At 38.9% G+C, this 20,005-nt stretch overlaps 1 pseudogene; it reads right to left on the bottom strand.

Moving 5' to 3' along the window:
- Nucleotides 1-5,561: 5,561 nt before the first annotated feature.
- On the bottom strand, nt 5,562-9,777 carry LOC140956588 (serine carboxypeptidase-like 51; annotated as a pseudogene).
- Nucleotides 9,778-20,005: the final 10,228 nt, after the last annotated feature.

The raw sequence follows: 20,005 nt of genomic DNA, 5'->3' as shown, positions 1-20,005 counted from the left end.
TTGTTATACTCGAAGGATCTGGACTTAGTTTATTTCATAAGCCATTAGACTGAATAAAATAATTTGTCTTAATTCATTATAATTGTTTATGGGATAATACATCATTACTCAACTAAGCAGTATATCACCAAAACTTACAATACCCAGCTGATACTCACCGAAAATTTAAAGTCTGATTTCAACAAAAGACATCAGTCCAGGCACAGGCTTTGAATTTGCTCTGAGCCTGAAATCATGAAAAAGACCGTTAGAAGGGGACCGGGAGAGTGTCCCGGCGTAGCCCCTCCGACGCTCAAGTCAGAGACTGATGATATAAAGGGAGAGCAGCTAAGGGTGCTACTGAAAACAAATAGTGAATATATTGAATATGAATGAGTTGGATACTCAAACCTGATATTTATAGTAGAATAGTTGGGCATGTCATGAGCCTTCTACCTTGGCTAAGGATGGGTCGGGGCCCATGATCCGGTGTGAGCTCGATTTAGATGGGCTCATCCCTGGGGTATCACCAGTCTCTCCCTCCCAAGTCGAACTGAATCGAAGGTTCGAAGTTCGATTACCTGCATGGTTCTTGGCATATAACATGTAAGTTGTGTATTCTTCTCCTACCGCTCATTACTATTTCTCCAACATAATATCCTCTGCACCCTTTACTCAGCATTTCGCCCGTGCTGCTTCACAGGCTCGTCCGCCGCGCCTACGCCCATCCTCGCCTTAGCTTGATGTGCCTCGCTTACAGCCCACTCACCCTCACCTGTTGCGCCTCGCCTTCCTCGCGAGCCTGCCTCACCTCTGCCCCTTCGCACGCTCGCCCCACGCTCTTGCACCAGCCTCGCCTGCCTCGTCTCCTTACACTCGCCCTCTCCTGCACACATCGCCACTGCCCACCTTCCTCACTCGTCTGCCCCTCGTCCTCGCGCACTCATCCGCGTCCTCGCTCACTCATCCACGCCATCGCCCGTAGTGCTCTTGCCTCGCCCCTGCACCAGCCTCGCCACCGCCCACCCTCCTCACTGGCCTGCCCCTTGCCCTCGCGCTCCATCCTCGTCCACACACCCTGCAGTCTCGTGCTCGCTCGTGCAATCTACCCTTGCCTGTCTCGCATTTCCTCGCCTGACGGCCACACCTGCCCTTCGCCTCTCGCCCTAGCACTGCCATCGTGCTCGCTCAGCCACCACTGCCACGCTCGCACCGCACGCCCTCGTGCTCACCATTCCAGCCCCGTGACCTGACCGGGCAGGTCGATCTTCGTAATTTTCTCAGCGGTAAACATCGTTCATTATCGACAAACCAAATAAATTTTTCTAATACGGTATGCCCTCGTCGCCCCCATCTTCAAGGTACTCTACTAAGCTTCTGAAGGAAACTAATTTCCACTTCCCCACGCCCTTGACTCCTCTGCTAAATAGTCCTTAGCAAGAAGAATAAAAATTCAACCTCCTCACCCTCCAACTCCTCTGCTAGGCGATGCCTTAGCAGGAAAATAAAACTCTCACCTCATCATCCTTAGTAGGAAAATAAAACTCTCACCTCATCATCTCGTAACTCCTCTGCTAAGCCTAGCCTTAGCAGGAAAAATCAAACTTCAACCTACTCACCCTCTGACTCTTCTGCTAGGCGATGCCTGAGCAGAAAAATAAAACTTTCACCTCTTCACCCTCTGACTCCTCTGCTAGGCAATGGCTCAGCAGAAAAATAAAACTTCTACCTCCTCACCATGTTGCTCCTCTGCTGGACGATATCTCAGCAGGAAAATAAAAATTTCACATCCTCACCTCGATCTTCTCTATTAGGCGATGTCTTAGCAGGAAAATAAAGGTTTCATCTCCTCACCCTTGACTCTTCTACTAGGCTCAGCTCAAGTAGGTAAAATTTAAAGGTTTCATCTCCTCACCCTTGACTCCCCAACTCTTCTCCTCTACTAGGCTCAGTCCAAGTAGGTAAATTTAAATTTTCTCATCCACTATGCTCCTCTACTAGGCGATGACTCAGTAGGAAAAATTTAATTTTTCCCCTCCCAAAATCTGCTCCTCTGCTAGACGAAGCCTTAACAGAAAAAATTTAATTTTTCTCCACCACAACTCTGCTCCTCTGCTAGGCAATGCCTTAGCAGGAAAATTTAATTTTTCTCATCTCAAACTCTGCTCCTCTGCTAGGCGGAAGCCTTAGCAGGAAAAATTTAATTTTTCTCCACCCTAAATCTGCTCCTCTTCTATGCGAAGCCTTAGCAGGAAATATTTAATTTTTCTCCACCCCAACTCTGCTCCTCTGCTAGGCGATGCCTTAGCAGGAAAATTTAGGTTTCACCTCCTCACCCTTGACTCCTCTACTAGGCTCAGCCAAAGTAGATAAATTTAAATTTTCTCATCCACTCTGCTATTTTACTAGGCGATGCTTCAATAGGAAAAATTTAATTTTTCTCCACCCCAACTCTGCTCCTCTGCTAGGCGATGTCTTAGGAGGAAAATTTTAATTTTTCTCCACCCCAACTCTACTCATCTGCTAGGCGATGCCTTAGCAGGAAAATTTAGGTTTCACCTCCTCACCCTTGACTCTTCTACTCTGCACCTCTACTAGGTGATGCCTTAGTAGGAAAACTTAATTTCAAGGCTCAGCCTGAGTAGGTAAAATTTAATTTCAATATCCTCACCTATGCTCCTCTACTAGGCTCAACTTGAGTAGGTAAAATTTAATTTCAATCTCCTCACCTCTGTTCCTTTACTAGGCGATGCCTTAGTAGAAAAATTTAATTGCAATCTCCTCACCTCTGCTCCTTTACTAGGCGATGCCTTAGTAGGAAAATAAAGTTTTCTCACGTTCATAATACAACAAGATTCATGAATCAGCTAATTCTCCCACTTTTTTCTCTGCTCTTCTTTTCTCTTGTCTATCAAGCGAAGGCAATCTAGCATCACTCTCAACCCTTTGCGATTTCTCCCACTTTCCTTCTGATTCCCTCATCTCCATCACATTGTCTCGATTCTTATTCAGAGGAACACGGGATGAGAATTGTCCTCTACCTCTAGTTTTATCCTCTTCTCTCTCATCCACATCTCTTTTCCTACCCTCTCTCTCCGCTTCTTCAAGCCTACTTCCTCATGGTCGTTGCTCCATCCTCTTGTGTCGTTGGGCATCTTCTAGATTCACATACTTTTCTGCCCGAGCTAAAAGATCATCATAGCTCAATGGAGGTTTCTTGACCAGCGATTTGAAGAATTTGCCTCCTCTCAGTTCCTTGGTAAAGGCACTTATCATGATGTTAAGGGTCGTCGCTGGTATCTCCAGCGCTGCACTGTTGAAACGCTGGATAAATTCTCGCAAATTTCTGCTTTTTGTTGCTTCATCACGAACAGACTTAAATATTTTCTTTGGTGCCTCTTGTTGCTAGCAAATCTGTGCAAGAAAACAGTGAAAAAATCCTCAAAAGATCGTATGGAGTAGGGTTGCAAGGTGCTAAATCATTGCCGGGCTGACCACAACAACATGCCCAGAAACATCGTACACTTGACTCCATCTAAATACTGATGCAACAGAGCTACGTTTTCAAACCTTCCCAAATGCTCTTCTGGGTCAGTACTTCTATCATACTCTCTCACGCTTGACTGTCGAAAACTAGGGGGAAGCCCTTCCTCCAAAATGGTAGGGGAAAAGGGGCTCTCTTTCTTGGGCGTCGGAGCTCTGTCTCCCAATTGTTGCCTCAAAATTCTTATCTCCCTTCACATCTCCTCCATCTCCGGATTCTCCCCACTTGGGAGGTGCCGCGTCTCTTCAACCATGCTCTGACGACCCTCCACATTCTCCTCTCGTTCCTGACGAGTGGCCTGTTCTTCGACTAACCTAGACTATCGGTTCCTGTTCATGGCCTCGTTTACTGTCTTGTTAATGAATTGGTCTAACTGTTCTAGGGTCAGGTTCTCCACATTCTCATTAGGACGAGGCTGCTCGGCCCTCGTATCAGGACGAGGTTGTTCATGTCTCGTCTTAGGACAAGATTGTTCGGGTCTCATCCGAGGACGGGACGATACTGAGTTAGTTATTCTGCTTCCTCTCCGACCTACCATCTCTATGTCTCAACTCGAAGTTCCCATAGATGGCGTCAAGTGATACTCACTGAAAATTTAGGGTCCGATTCCAGCAAGGGACACTAGTCCAGACGCAGGCTTTGAATTTGTCCTGAGCCTGAAATCAAGAAGAAGACCATTAGAAGGGGGCCGTGAGGATGTCCCGACGTAGCCCCTCCGACGCTCAAGTCAGAGACTGAGGATATAAAGGGAGATCAGCTAAGGGTGCCGCTGAAAACAATATAGTGAATATATTGAATATGAATGAGTTGTACACTCAAACCTGATATTTATAGGAGAATAGTTGATCATGTCATGGGCCTTCTACCTCGGCTAGGGATGGGCCAGGACCCATGGTCCGGTGTGAGCTCGATTTGGATGGGCTCATCCCTAGAGTATCACCAACAATATTTTTTAAAAACAAAAAGTCAATTTTACTCATAATATAAAGTGTTCTTAAGCTCAATTATTATTTTTTATTAAATTCAACTAAATTCATGTTTTCTTTTTCAAAATAATTTTATTGATAAAATTGTAAAAATATTTTATAATAAATAAGTAGTATATTCTTTATATAAAAATGCTAGTTCATCAACTAATAAATATATTATATTATAAATTTAAAATATTTATAAATATAAAATAAAATGATATGTTTTTCTCTATATATATCTTATAAAAAATGTGGATATGTTTTTCTCTATATATATCTTATAAAAAATGTGTAACTTATTGAGTTTAATAATAATTTGACTTAAAAGCAGTTTAAATATAAGGTAAAATTGACTATTTAATTGATTCATGTATCAATTAAGTCATTTATAATAGATCATATATTAGTTTATCAATTTAATAATAGTTTGTGTGCTAAACTATTTTTTATTCTAACTATTTATATCATAAAGTAAAGGTATGTTAAAAAATTTCTAAAATATTCTGATATTAAAATTTTAAAATGTAAACCGATGCTGATTTCTTATTTGATTACTTATGCTTTAAATTTTCCGTCTCCAATTTTAAGTTCCCTCATAAAAAGTTTTGTTAGTTAATTTGTCACATTTTAATAAAAGATTATAAAGCATTGTTAGATAAGCAACGTTCGGGAGCCCAGTCCAGAAAACGACACTGTTTGGGACTAGAATTGTCAAAATAAATCAGATCCATACCACTTTTAAATAGACGAGTTGGGTTAATAATTTCCTAATCTGCACAAATGGTAGGACAAGACATAGTGAGTTGTGACATGTTGGTCATTAATATATCCGAACACTAAATATAACTAAAAATTGACAAGTTAGCATATCTGTCAAGTCAGTTGAAATATTTCTACCCACCCAAAGGACGGAACGATCCGATCAACCCAAATGATGGATTGTGGCGAGAGTATAAAATTATTTTTATTTAGAAAATCATTCTTAATCTTTATGGGGAAGAAAATCATAACTCATCTCCCAAGAATACATAAAAAAAATAAAAAATTATGAGTAAAAAAGAGGAAAAAGCCATCAAAAATAAATTAATTGATATTTAAATGCTTGTGTGATAATCTCTTTAAATCATGATATGTTTTCAAATTCAATACAAATAATCACTTTGAGATCTATGCAACTGGAGACTGAGTGACGCCACGTATAATGTTCAGTGCCACACAGGGCTGGTCAACAGGAACCTGAAATTCAGACCAAATAATGTTAATTTATTATTTATTTGAAGAAATTAATTAATTAATTAATAGTATATCTGTTTTTTTATATATATTTGTGGAAATTAATGTTGGGTTTCGATCACTGACGATTAATTGGTTTTCTTACACGAAAAACTCTTCCAAGATTTTCTGACACATTTGGACATATACACAGAAAATTAGAGCACCAAGGACACGCTTAAGCTGAACATATACAAATTTTTTTTTTTAAAAAAAAGATTGTTTTTAAATCCCTAATAATATAATTAAATATAAATTCAAGTTTTTATTATATCGAAAATTTTTTAAACTCCCATAACTCATAATTATTATTAGATAAAAATACAAAACATTAAAAATTTGGAATATATATTTCAGAACAAAATAGTTTAGACTTGATACAAAAGATAAAATTTTGAGTATAAAATTAGAACAACTATATTAATATCAATACTTATTACATTTGTTTGTGTGATCAAATATCATATATTAATATTCATTCCGAAATATATTAGTATCGTATTTAATATTTTGTATCAATTTTCAACAAAAAAAAATATTTGTCATTAATACCAAAATTTATTATACATGTTTGGATATTCAAAAATCATATATTAATGTCAAATCTGAAACATTTAATGCTCAAATATAATATATTAATATCATATTTTCAAGATTTTGTATTGAATTTTCATCCGATAAATTCGTATCATTAATATCGAAATTTGTCATACGTATTTGGGTACTCAAAAATCATATATTACTATCAAATCTGAAACAGTTAATTCTGAAATATCATATATTTGTTCTCAATTTTTAATATCATATACCGAATTTATCCGAAAAATACATGTGGCCCAACGAGTAAAAAACATCTTTTTTAGCAAGTCAGTGAGTTGAGAGAAAAAATCGATCTGACTGGTCTGAACACACATTTAACAATTGAGACGGATTTACGAGCCGCTAAAAAAACACATTAAACTCAAAATTTTCATATTCGAGAGAAAACAATTGAAAAAAAAAGAGACTTACAAAGTGGCCAGCTCCAAGGATCCAGTAGAATTGCAAGTTCCTGTAAGATTTGAAATAACCCTTTGTCATCTTTTCCTGCCCACAATAAATTGGTGTTCTTTCCATGCTCAAGAAACTTCTCAGCCCATCCCATCTGCTGCATAAAACAATTACATGTTATATATATATATATATATATATATAAAGAGGTTTCCTTCTAACATATTTTTTCTTTTAAAGATGATATATTTACTGGTATGTCCAACATACGCCTGCATAGTCTCTTCTCTAACTTACTTGAGCTTTGACACCCAATCTTCAGTTCCTTTTGTTGAGCAAATGACATCTAACTGCATCAGCATGGTAACCAGTTCATATAATTTCATTTATTATTTTATTATTTATTTAAAATATATTAAGTCCGTATTCTAGGTAAAAAATATTACTATTTCCTCAACAAAAACCAATTTGTGTGGAATGAGAAAAAAAAATCAAGAATAGAATTCTTACCTGACCGCTGTAAATGGTCATATTGACTCCTTTAGCTAGTAACTCACCAACCTGTGAAGAATAGGTAAGATACCATTTAAGCAAAAACAGTACCAAAGAAACCTCTATAACTTGGTGAAACTGGCTTCTGTCGGCTCAGAAGTGGAGTTAATGTAGCTCAAATATTCAGTGAACATACTCAAAAGTCAGAAATCTTGGGCGATCAAAGACTCTAACTAAGCAAGACAAGAACCAGAAAGAAATATTTTCTGCGTAGAGTCCCAAATTCTGTCAAGAAATTAACCGGCTACTTTAAAAAATGAAAATTTTTGTAATATGAGATGAATCAAGAAGTCAGTTTCACAAAATACTTAAATCTGTCACCTCATCGATCCTTGGCTTCATGAAATCTGCTTCTAATGCAGAGAAAACAAGATCTGATTGCCCTCACCATCTGCAAACACAACACAAGCCCATAATCAAAATGAAAACAAAAAATTACTGAACTGCTGAAAATATTTCATCCACAAAAATATCACATACTGAACATTTTTTGGTATAATCTTCAGTTTCTTTTTTATCACTCCATTCATTAAACTATCAATATCAACATCACCACCAGTGGTAGACCTCAACGAATTCAAATATCTCGAGTATCGCTTCGTCGCTATGTGCTGAGATTGCTCCGAAGTTGTCAATGATACAGGGTCCATCCCTGAATCCAACAGAAAATTGTAGAAATCCTGCAAATATTCCATCACGAGTAATTAAACCCTTCGAAAATTGAGTCGTTGGAAGGGATTTTAGGGGTAGCTACTAACAAAGAGTCGGAGGAAAAATTGAAGGGACATGGTGAATTTTTACCACTGAGTTACTGCTAGCAGTAATAACATTCTCGAGCTCGCTCCATGATTCAGTAGCCTCTTCGAACTTACCGGCATCAAGTTCTTGTTTAATATGCTCAGCCAAACTGTTTTCTGAATGTAAATTTATCAGCATAACAACATATATTTTCTTCTGAGAACAAGAACATGAATGAAGCAGAAATAGACCTGTTTGATTTTTCTAGGCCATTGTTGTCTAGCCTGGAGACATCTTTGAGGAGAGGACCCCATGAAAACTGCATTAAACATGTGAAATCTTGGAACATTACTTGACTAAGTTGCAAAGCCAAATATCTACATTTAATTTAGAATGTTGAATTCATACCACAAAATCTTCTGGTGAAATCCAAGTGTCGCCCAATGCAATTCCTAGATACACGATACATTATAAAAATCATAGAACTCAATGAATTTCAAGATTCAAACTTGGGTTTTTCTAAAACATTGAAATGTTTTATTTTTTCATTTTTGTTCATTAGAGAATAATGATCCACCTCCAAGTTTGAGCTTTAATTTTCCAGATTCTATAGCTTTGAGAACTGATAATCCAAGGGTAACAGCATATTTTCCTCCATAATATTCTGCAACAAAATAAAGAGGGCTCTTTTGGAGGGTCTGGTTTCTATTAAAAACATCAATCAAAAGTGTAGTTAAATCAGTCGCAGCTTCATAATCAGTTTTCACGAGAATTTTTGGACCTTCCACAAAACTATATCCAGTTCCAACAGGATTATCCTACACGAAAACAAAACAAATAAATACAACAAAAAATATAAAATTACTGAACAATGAACATTAAGCTCATTCAAAGGATACACAATTCTCACCACAAATAAGAGATCAGCAATGCTTAGCCATGTCGAATTCCTAGGCTTCAAATCTGTATCCAATGGCCCAATTTCTTCAAAATTCCCAATCCCAACTCCAGAAGCACCCTAATTAACCAGATTCAGACAATAGTGTAAAATTTCAATCAGAGGAAAAGGGTATCATCCATTTGATAATGTGAATTTGTGCAATGATCCTTGAAAATCTAATAAGTAAAATACTATACTGACAGGTCCACCCTGCAGCCAAAGAATGATTGGCCATGGTTTGTTTGGATATTGATCCCTGTTTGGACTTCTGTAATACCACCAAAACATATGGGCTTCTGTTACATATACATACGCAATGCAGCCCAAACAAGACACGAAGTCAGAGCAATAAAACGAAAGCAATTCTCAGCCAAAACATGAGAAATAAGCGGTCAAAACTCAAAATTGAATCTTTTCTATAAAAAGCAGCTTACTGGGCCTGACTTCAACATATCCCCACGCCTCTGATCCATCTCTAGTTCCCGCAGCTTTGGCTGCTGATACTTGAAGAAAAAGTGGAATCGAGAACACAAGATAAGCAAAATGAGGTGCAACAAAACCGGACTTTTTCATTACGAAAACAGTAAAAAGGTTAACTTTTCCACTTCACAGAATTTAAAAAATGAAAGGAGTGGGCAGTGTAAGAAGTGACCAGTGGGAATGTGGAAGCGGGGTTTTATATGCAAAAAGGGGATCGTGATTGGACGGTGTCCTTGAGTTTTTGTCTCGGCTTCAACGGAAATAAGCCAAAAAAGTGGGGGTGCAGATCAAGAGGAGAGGCCAAAGGAATTGACTTCACGGTTTATTTCTATTGAATTTTTCAGCGCTCCATCCATGTCCCTTTTTTATGGATAAATTATTAAAATTATAAATCATTATTTGGTTTATATAGATTAATTTATTATCTTTATTTTATATATAATTTATAATTTCATTTCACAAGTAAAATGATATCTAAAATTGGATAGTAATGAAATAAATATATGATATCTTTATGTATATATGTATATGTGCTAAAGTAAAAAGTATATAATGTTTTAATGTTTTCGATACGTCGCCTAATAAATTTATTCGAATTATAACATTTATTTTTTAAAACATAATTTTCTATACTATATTTTTAACTAAAAACATTTATGTATTTTTGTCAATATAATGGCATCATTAATTAAATTTATCGAAATTGCTTCTTTATTATTATTATTATTATTATTATTATTATTATTATTATCTGGATGAAGAAGTTAAAGTTTTGATTTGATTTTTATAAGCTATCATTCGAATTTTTTAAAATAATCGCTGAAAAATATTTGTCCATTTTATCAAAGTAAGAGTAAGAGTATGTTTGGACAAATAAAAAAATTGGATTTGGATTTGGATTTGGATTTTGAATCCATGGTTTTGGAATTCAATTTTGGCGTTTGGCAAAATTTTTAAATGTAATTTGGAATTTTTTGTAACTATTAAAACTAATTCATTTTATATTAAAAAATTTGTGTTGCTATTTTTTAAAATGATTTGTTTAATTTTTTTAATAAATGCAAAAATTATAAAGTTTGTTATTAAAAATAAATTTATCAAATTTTGATAAATTAAGTTTTTAATATTAAAACAAATTTTTTTAATAAAAATATATTATTTATAGATTTTTTTAATATAAAATATTTAAAATTGGTTTTGAAATAATTTTCTCAAAATGTTTGTGAATTGATAATATGCATTTTTGGATAAATGGTACTTTATAAAATTCGCGAAGAACATTTAAAATTTATGAGCAAGTTATAAAAATTATTAGTAAAAATACTTTTATTTCTTTTTATAACCCAAGTTCCATGAAATCTCATGAAATATTTCTTATTTTGTAAAAATTTCAGCTAGTTAAATCAAATCCCACCAAATTTCATCAAATATCAATCCCATTTTGAAATTTCATCTTCCCAAACATGAAAAATGGTATTTTCAATTCTAAATCTCACTAAATCTTCTTAATTAATTAATTCCAAACATGATGTAAAGATAAAACGGTTATGTTTTAGCACATGTATCTTATACATTGAATTTGATAATTAATATCAACATTTCACGAATATTATTATTTAATTCTATCAATCCACCGATGATACAGCTACCTAGGATCACCAAGTGAGCTCGTGTATCATAAGTTTATTATTGGAGTAAACATAATATTTTTTAAATATATATATATATATATTAAATACGGTGAAAATTTATAAATAAATATTTTTATTTCTAAGAATATGTATATTTTAATTAAAAAAATAAAAGTGGATGTGATTTGTTGATCTATAGACTATACTATATTAAGAAGGTCGTTTTTGACTTTTCTTAGGGCTAAGAGGAATTTGAAAAAATAGGCTATCTTGAATCATAAATTATGATATTTATTTTGTCAATGAGATTTTTTAAAAAAAAATAACAAAATAAAAATAGTAATAAATAACATAAGATTTGCGTATTGGAAAATAATTGTTTGGGAGTCTTTATTATCAAGTCAATAATATCTACACTTGTGCAAGCATATTTTCGAATTTTGGGTAGGAAATATTGCAAGATTTGGAAGAAATCATACAAGGTCTAGAGGTATTAATGCATGGAAATGGCTAATATCGAAATACACAAGATTTTTGCTAAATATGGTGGTGCTTATTGTAGAACCCGTAACTTAGACTACGTATAAGCCATGCATAATTCTAGTATTTAAATTAAAATGATTTTTATTGCATGAGTATTTAAATTTAATTATTTTCCGTAGCAGTTTAATTTTTATCCTTTCAGTTATTTCAGTAAGGCCGGACTGGAGTTGGAGTTTAGAGATAAAAATTTAAGATTCAGAAAATATTTCCGGAATTTATTTTAGCTAGCAAGTAAGTTAATTTAAGTTAAAAGGAGGTTTATGAAATTATTTAAGTTACTTGAGGTGAGTAGAAAATAAATTCATTTAAGTTCCTTAATTAAAGGGTTAGTTCACTAAATTAATTAAAGGATAGGTAAGGCTCTTAAGGTTTAAAAATTTACTAACTAAACAATATTTCCTTCCATTTATTAGATTAATTTCGGCCACCCTTGGTTGCTAGAACATTCCTTGACAATTTACCACCTTTGACCCTTTCTTTGTATTTAATTAGGAGGATAATCCTTTTATTTTTGGAGCACCATTTAATTAATAATCAACCTTATCCTAGCCTTGTAGAGTATGAGAGAATCGGTCATAGCCTCCAACAAAACACCAACAAATTATTTGATAGCCACCCACAATTCAAAATTCAAAAAAAGTGGCGACCTAGTCTTGCATTCCCCATTATATTTGCAACCATTTCCCTCACTCCCCTAACCACTATTTCTCCTCTCCATCACCGAAAACCAGAGCCATTTTCAGTGCCGAAAATCGTGAGAATTCAGTGAGAGTAAGGAGAAAAAAATCGAGTGAAGAAGCAAGAAAAGAAAGTGCTCCACCTCCTCCGCGCCGGATCGTCTCGTTCTTTCGTTTTCTATCAAAACGAAACCAGGCATGCATATATTTTTCCTTGACTCTTCAATCAAGTCATACTATCATTATTTTTATGTTTCATGATCATCCTTTCATGTAAAAACCGAATCACACCAAGAAATTTCAGAAAATGTACATGCAGATTTTCGGCCCTCCCTTTTTAAGCTTCACGGTTTGCTTTGTGTTGTGGGTTTCAGGTATTGAATCGATTCCAGGCTCCCAAGGCAACTTATAGACATGTAATAGGATGTATTAGGNTGCCCTTCCCCTTTCGGCTTCCTCTCTTTTTCAGCTTGTGTTGTTTCGACTTTTAGGGAATGGTGTGGATCTTGGTTGGCCTATGGCCTTTAGCCACGGTTTACACCATGCCCATAAATGTCTAGATCGTGTCATGGTCAATCAAATGGCCATTGGAACGATTCGTGACAGAAAAACAAACGCAATGCATCCTACGTGCAGAATTTATTCTCGGTTGTAACGTTTGGTTCGTCGCTGGAATAGTTTGAATTGTGGCTGGTCTAAAGCCCTTAGCCATGGTTCGAATCATTCCTTGGGATGTTGGTAAGAGTCTCTGGTCAATGATTCAAGCTCCAATGGCCGGTAGTCTCGAAAACGACGTAAGGAAACCAAGCGCAGCTGCTGGAATTTTCTGGACAGCAACTTGCTGCGTCGGTTCGGTGGTTCGTTCGAGTTCTTGGTTGGCTTTTAGCATATGACCTTGGACTGGACAGTGCCTCATTGAGTTAGGAAGGGCATGTTTTTGGCCGTTCGTGATTCGGATCATTTTTGAGGTCGTACGAGAATTTACGGTGCGATGTGCCAAATTGACTCTCGAAAGAGCGTTTCATGTTTTGGCCTCCATTCGCCTAGATTTCGGCCCTCACCATTTTAGGAGCATTATTTGATCATTTTAGACGTATTTTAATCATGACTACATGATGGTTCAGTGTTGGTTCGGGTTGGCTCGGAGTCATGATTTAATACGAAGTCGGTAGGCGTAATTGTCACATTTTTGAAGGTTATTGTATAGTTTGGTCCCATAAATCTATTGCATATTTTTCATGGCATATTTAGGTTGCAGCGAGCCTGGGAGCGATCCAATCCAAGCAGTAAAATGGGTACAGGATATTTAATTCAGTTATTTAATTATATTACGTGCAAAAATACAAATTTTGAGATTTATGCGATATTGCTTGTGGTCACTTTACTATCATGCTTAAGTCCGGTCCCCAGTATCGGCCCGGTCACCAGTTACCGGTCAGTTCAGTTGTTTCACCCAGTACTGTGGCAGTAGTCTGATCAGACGTAAATCCGATCCCCAGTATCGGTCCGGTCACCAGTATCGGTCAGCTCAGTTCAGTTCAGTTCAGGGACCACTTGCGTAGACCATAATCTCACAGAAAATTATTATATGCTATTTCAGTACAGGGCTCCAAGGAGCAAACAGTTTCACTATGATTTTCAGTTCAGCTATGCACGTATTATAATTAATCATGACACGACATTTTACGATATGCCTCATGACATGAAATTTTACTCCCATGCAATTTTACTATATTTACTCGTTATTTACGATATATGCATGTTGAGTCTTTAGACTCACTAGACTTGATTGTTGTAGGTACTGATGATGTCGGGATCGAGGGCGGGGACCAGTGAGCTAGCTCGAGTCGGCAGTAGTGGCACCCGAGGACCTCAGTTTCAGCACTTGCCATTTTGATGCTCAAATATTTTATTAGTTATTGAATACTTTAACTTGTTATTTTGGCAAGTAATAATTTCTTCCGCTGCTGTTTTGAACGTTAAATATTTTATCAGTTTTTGGTATGAATGAGGCACTCCATTTATTTTAAAAGAAAAATTTTAAATTTTCCGCAAATTTTCAAGTAAGGATTTTTAGGCCTCTACATCTGGTATCAGAGCAATGGTTCTGTAAAGGGTTGCACTACTACTGACCGCGAGAAGCTCATGAAGTCACGTCGTCGGTCTGTAAGTTTTACAGTTACGCATTTTATTTAAAGCATGAATTATTTAACAGCATGTTTACATGAAATGTTTTACTTCCAGATTTATGTTATTGTTCAGTACTTAAATTTAAATAAATTATGGAATTATGCATGTTAGTTACGTATGGGTTATGTATGGAACAGTATGCCCCCTAGACGCATTCTCGAGCGCACTATAAATGAGGAGCCTCGCCAGGAGGACAGGGAGGAGCAGAGGCAGGAGAGAGACTTACCACCTCCACCACCACCGGACATGAATGCCCAGATGCTAGCTGGGATGACTCGGTTCTTCGCGCAGTTTGCGGAGAACAATGCTGTGGCGACCAGGCCTACAGAGCCTGAGGCAGTATACGAGAGATTCATGAAGATGCGTCCAAAGGAGTTTTCTGGGACGACGGACCCCATGGTTGCCGAGGGCTGGATCAAGTCCCTCGAGGTTATTTTCGAGTTCATGGAGCTTGGAGATGCAGATCGAGTTCGTTGTGCCTCTTATCTGTTCGGAGGAGATGCCCGCTTATGGTGGGAAGGAGCTTCAGTAGCCCTTAACTTGGCTACCCTGTCATGGACACGTTTCACGGAGGTATTCTACTCCAAGTATTTTACGGATGAGGTGCGCACCCGATTGACCACGGAGTTTATGAGCCTTAGACAGGGGGATCTGACGGTTACGGAGTTCATCCGTAAGTTCGAGAGGGGTTGTCACTTTGTGCCCTTGATCGCGAACGATGCTAAAGCCAAGTTGATGCATTTCTTGGTGGGTTTACGGCCGATCTTGCGCCGTGATGTTAGGGTGTCTGACCCTACTACTTACGAGGTCGCCGTCTCCAGAGCTCTGGCCGCAGAGCAGGACCAGCGAGATATAGAGAGGGATCGCTTGGGAAAGCGACCAGTTCAGATACCACACCGCCGTCCTCCTCCTCAGCAGCACCAGCATCAGCATAAGAGGCCGTATCACGGCCCGCCCAGGAACAGAGGAGGACCTCAGCAGCAGCAGCAGCAGCAGCAGCAGCAGGGACGTGTCGTCCCGAGGACCTTTGAGCACCCAGTCTGTCCCAAGTGCTCACGCCGTCATCCGGGAGCATGCATGTTTGGCTCAGGGAAATGTTTTAAGTGTGGCAGCACGGACCACATGCTACGGCAGTGCCCCCGGAAGAATCTGCCTACCCAAGGCAGAGTTTTTGCTCTCCATGCTGCGGAGACGAACCCTGACACCATGCTGATGACAGGTACCTTACAGCTTTAAGTTACATTTGCATTCCAATGTTTTGGGAATCGGGATTAAGATTTTGAACTTAGAATTGCGATAGGATTGCATGCTCTACTCAGTATTATTTTCGGGATTTAGTTAGAAGAACTGTGACCTTTGCATGTCTATAAGCTTAGCTCTTGTGATTATTTGGGTTCAGCTTAGTGTTCCGAACTTTCAGGGAGAATTTTCATAGCTGGCTCAGCTACCAAAGCCCTGATAGATTCAGGGGCTACCCACTCATTTATTTCAGAGGTCTTTGCAAACTTTCTCAAAGTTAAGACCATCGGGCTAGATGTAGCCTATTCGGTGTCATTGCCTTCGGGAGAGGAGATAACCGCCACCAGCGTGATCCGAGACATAGACCTTGAGCTGCATGGAAATCTTGTTTATGCGGATCTCATCTTATTGCCGATGCCAGAGTTTGACATCATTCTGGGGATGGACTGGCTATCGCGGAACAGAGTTTTGATCGACTTTCAGCGGAGATCCATTCTAGTTCGACCGCCTGGGATGACTCAGTTCTTATTTGAGCCGGACAGGTACTTTCCTTTACCGCGCATTATTCCATATGTTCAGGCTAGAAAGCTCATGCATAGAGGGTGTCGGGCATTTTTAGCAACTTTTATATCTGTCCCCGAGGCACCCAGTCAGTCAGCCTCAGATGTTCCGATTGTTAGAGACTTCGTAGACGTTTTCCCTGAGGACGTCTCTGGTGTTCCACCTGAGAGAGAGGTGGAGTTTTCCATCGAGCTTATGCCAGGTACGGCTCCGATCTCAAAAGCGCCGTATCGACTAGCCCCGACAGAGATGGCAGAGCTTAAGAAGCAGATTCAGGAACTTCTTGACAAGGAGTTCATTCGCCCTAGTTTCTCACCTTGGGGCGCGCCAGTCTTGTTTGTTAAGAAGAAGGATGGCTCGATGAGACTTTGTATTGACTATCGGGAGTTGAACAGGGTTACAGTGAAGAATAAATACCCACTTCCGAGGATTGAGGATCTGTTTGACCAGTTGCAGGGAGCTTCGATTTTCTCTAAGATAGATCTGCGTTCCGGTTATCACCAGTTGAGAGTGAGAGATGCTGATGTTTCGAAGACAGCTTTCAGGACTCGTTATGGCCACTACGAGTTCCTTGTGATGCCGTTCGGTTTGACGAATGCGCCAGCGATCTTCATGGATCTCATGAATCGCGTATTTCAGCCGTACCTCGATCAGTTCGTGATAGTATTCATAGACGACATCCTCGTCTACTCCAAGAATCGGGAGGATCACAGCAGGCATCTGACTACAGTGTTGCAGACATTGCAGAAGCACAAACTATTCGCAAAGTTCAGTAAATGCGAATTCTGGTTGGAGAAGGTGGCGTTCTTAGGCCACATTGTTTCTAGCAGTGGCATTGAGGTGGACCCAGCGAAAGTTGCAGCAGTCAGAGATTGGGTAGTGCCTCAGAATGCATCCGAGATCCGCAGTTTTCTTGGCCTAGCAGGATATTACCGGAAGTTCATCAAGGGATTCTCCTCGATTGCAGTTCCACTCACAGCACTGACAAAGAAGAATGTGAAATTTGTTTGGAGCGAGGAGTGTCAGAAGAGCTTCGACACTTTGAAGCAAGCTCTTATCTCAGCACCAGTTTTGGCCATGCCGTCAGGGCCCGGTGAGTTTGTTCTGTATACCGATGCTTCGAAGCTCGGTCTTGGCGCCGTATTGATGCAGCATGGGAAGGTGATAGCTTATGCTTCTAGACAGCTGAAAACTCATGAGAAGAACTACCCTACCCATGATTTAGAGTTGGCCGCCGTAGTTTTTGCCTTGAAGATTTGGAGGCACTATCTGTATGGAGAGAAGTGCCAGATCTTTACCGACCACAAGAGCCTCAAGTATTTCTTTACGCAGAAGGAGCTGAACATGCGTCAGAGGCGTTGGTTGGAGCTTGTGAAAGACTACGATTGTGACATTAGCTACCACCCGGGTAAGGCTAATGTAGTTGCAGATGCACTGAGCAGAAAAGTTGCAGTGATGGCTCATTTGGCAGTTTCGAGACCTCTTCAGTTTGAGATGCAGAGGTTTGATCTTGAGACTTATCCTCGAGGTAGAGTTCCCCGTCTATCTACCTTGACCATTCAGTCTTCCCTTCTTGACCGTATTCGCAGTGGTCAGGCAGCAGATGAGCAGTTGGCCAAGTGGAAGCAGAGAGATGAGGCCAAGGGCAGTGTTTTGTATTCAGTCAGCGACGGCATACTGAGATACCGAGACAGGATATGGGTTCCTAGCAGTGATTCTATCCGAGCAGACATCTTATCAGAGGCCCATATGTCGCCGTACTCTATTCATCCAGGGAGTACGAAGATGTACAAAGATCTACAGCTATTGTATTGGTGGCCTGGGATGAAGAAAGACATCAGACGATTTGTATCCGAGTGTCTGACTTGCCAGTTAGTGAAGGCCGAGCATCAGAGACCAGCAGGTTTGCTCAAGCCTCTTCCTATTCCCGAGTGGAAGTGGGAGAACGTTACCATGGATTTTGTGACAGGATTGCCGAAGTCAGCCAGAGGATCGAATGCTATCTGGGTGATTGTAGATCGTCTTACCAAATCAGCGCACTTCTTGCCTATTAAGACGACTTTCACTATGGTTCAGTATGCGGAGTTGTATATCCGAGAGATAGTCCGACTTCACGGCATTCCAGTTTCTATCGTGTCTGACAGAGATCCCCGATTTACTTCCTCGTTTTGGAAGAGTTTGCATTCGACCATGGGTACGAAGTTGCTGTTTAGCACAGCTTTCCATCCGCAGACAGATGGGCAGTCAGAGCGAGTTATTCAGATCTTGGAGGATCTTCTCCGTGCTTGCGTCATTGACTTCTCAGGGAGTTGGGAGTCGAACTTGCCATTGGTAGAGTTCACCTATAACAACAGCTTTCAGTCGTCTATAGGAATGACTCCGTATGAAGCACTATATGGTCGCAAGTGCAGATCTCCTGTTCATTGGGATGAAGTAGGAGAGAGAGCAGAGTTGGGTCCAGATATTATACAGCAGACTGTTGATGTAGTAGCCCGGATCCGTGATAGAATGAAGACTGCTCAGAGTCGACAGAAGAGCTATGCAGATCAGAGAAGGAGAGAGTTAGAGTTTGCTGTCGGCGACCATGTTTTCGTGAAGGTGGCACCGATGAAGGGTGTCATGAGATTTGGGAAGAAAGGGAAGCTCAGTCCTAAATTTATCGGACCGTTTGAGATCCTCGACAGAGTTGGGACGCTAGCCTATCGTGTGGCTCTTCCGCCGAATCTGGCCGGAGTACACAATGTCTTTCACGTCTCTATGCTGAGGAAGTACATGGCGAATCCTTCGCATGTCTTGAACTTCGAGCCGTTGCAGCTTACTCCGAACCTATCATATGAGGAGAAACCAGTTCAGATCTTAGACAGGCAGGAGAAGAAGCTTCGGAACAAGCTGGTTAGGCGAGTGAAAGTCAAATGGCTCAACCATTCAGAGGAGGAAGCTACATGGGAGTCTGAGCCAGAGATGAGGAGTCGATACCCCGAGTTATTCAGTGAGTCTTAATTTCGAGGACGAAATTTCTTTTAAGGGGGGAAGGATTGTAGAACCCGTAACTTAGACTACGTATAAGCCATGCATAATTCTAGTATTTAAATTAAAATGATTTTTATTGCATGAGTATTTAAATTTAATTATTTTCCGTAGCAGTTTAATTTTTATCCTTTCAGTTATTTCAGTAAGGCCGGACTGGAGTTGGAGTTTAGAGATAAAAATTTAAGATTCAGAAAATATTCCCGGAATTTATTTTAGCTAGCAAGTAAGTTAATTTAAGTTAAAAGGAGGTTTATGAAATTATTTAAGTTACTTGAGGTGAGTAGAAAATAAATTCATTTAAGTTCCTTAATTAAAGGGTTAGTTCACTAAATTAATTAAAGGATAGGTAAGGCTCTTAAGGTTTAAAAATTTACTAACTAAACAATATTTTCTTCCATTTATTAGATGAATTTCGGCCACCCTTGGTTGCTAGAACATTCCTTGACAATTTACCACCTTTGACCCTTTCTTTGTATTTAATTAGGAGGATAATCCTTTTATTTTTGGAGCACCATTTAATTAATAATCAACCTTATCCTAGCCTTGTAGAGTATGAGAGAATCGGTCATAGCCTCCAACAAAACACCAACAAATTATTTGATAGCCACCCACAATTCAAAATTCAAAAAAAGTGGAGACCTAGTCTTGCATTCCCCATTATATTTGCA

Source organism: Primulina huaijiensis, chromosome 14, assembly GCF_012295235.1.
Source record: "Primulina huaijiensis isolate GDHJ02 chromosome 14, ASM1229523v2, whole genome shotgun sequence".
Lineage (NCBI taxonomy): Eukaryota > Viridiplantae > Streptophyta > Magnoliopsida > Lamiales > Gesneriaceae > Primulina > Primulina huaijiensis.
Note: the sequence above shows the minus strand (reverse complement) of the source record. Positions and strands in the feature narration are given on the sequence as shown.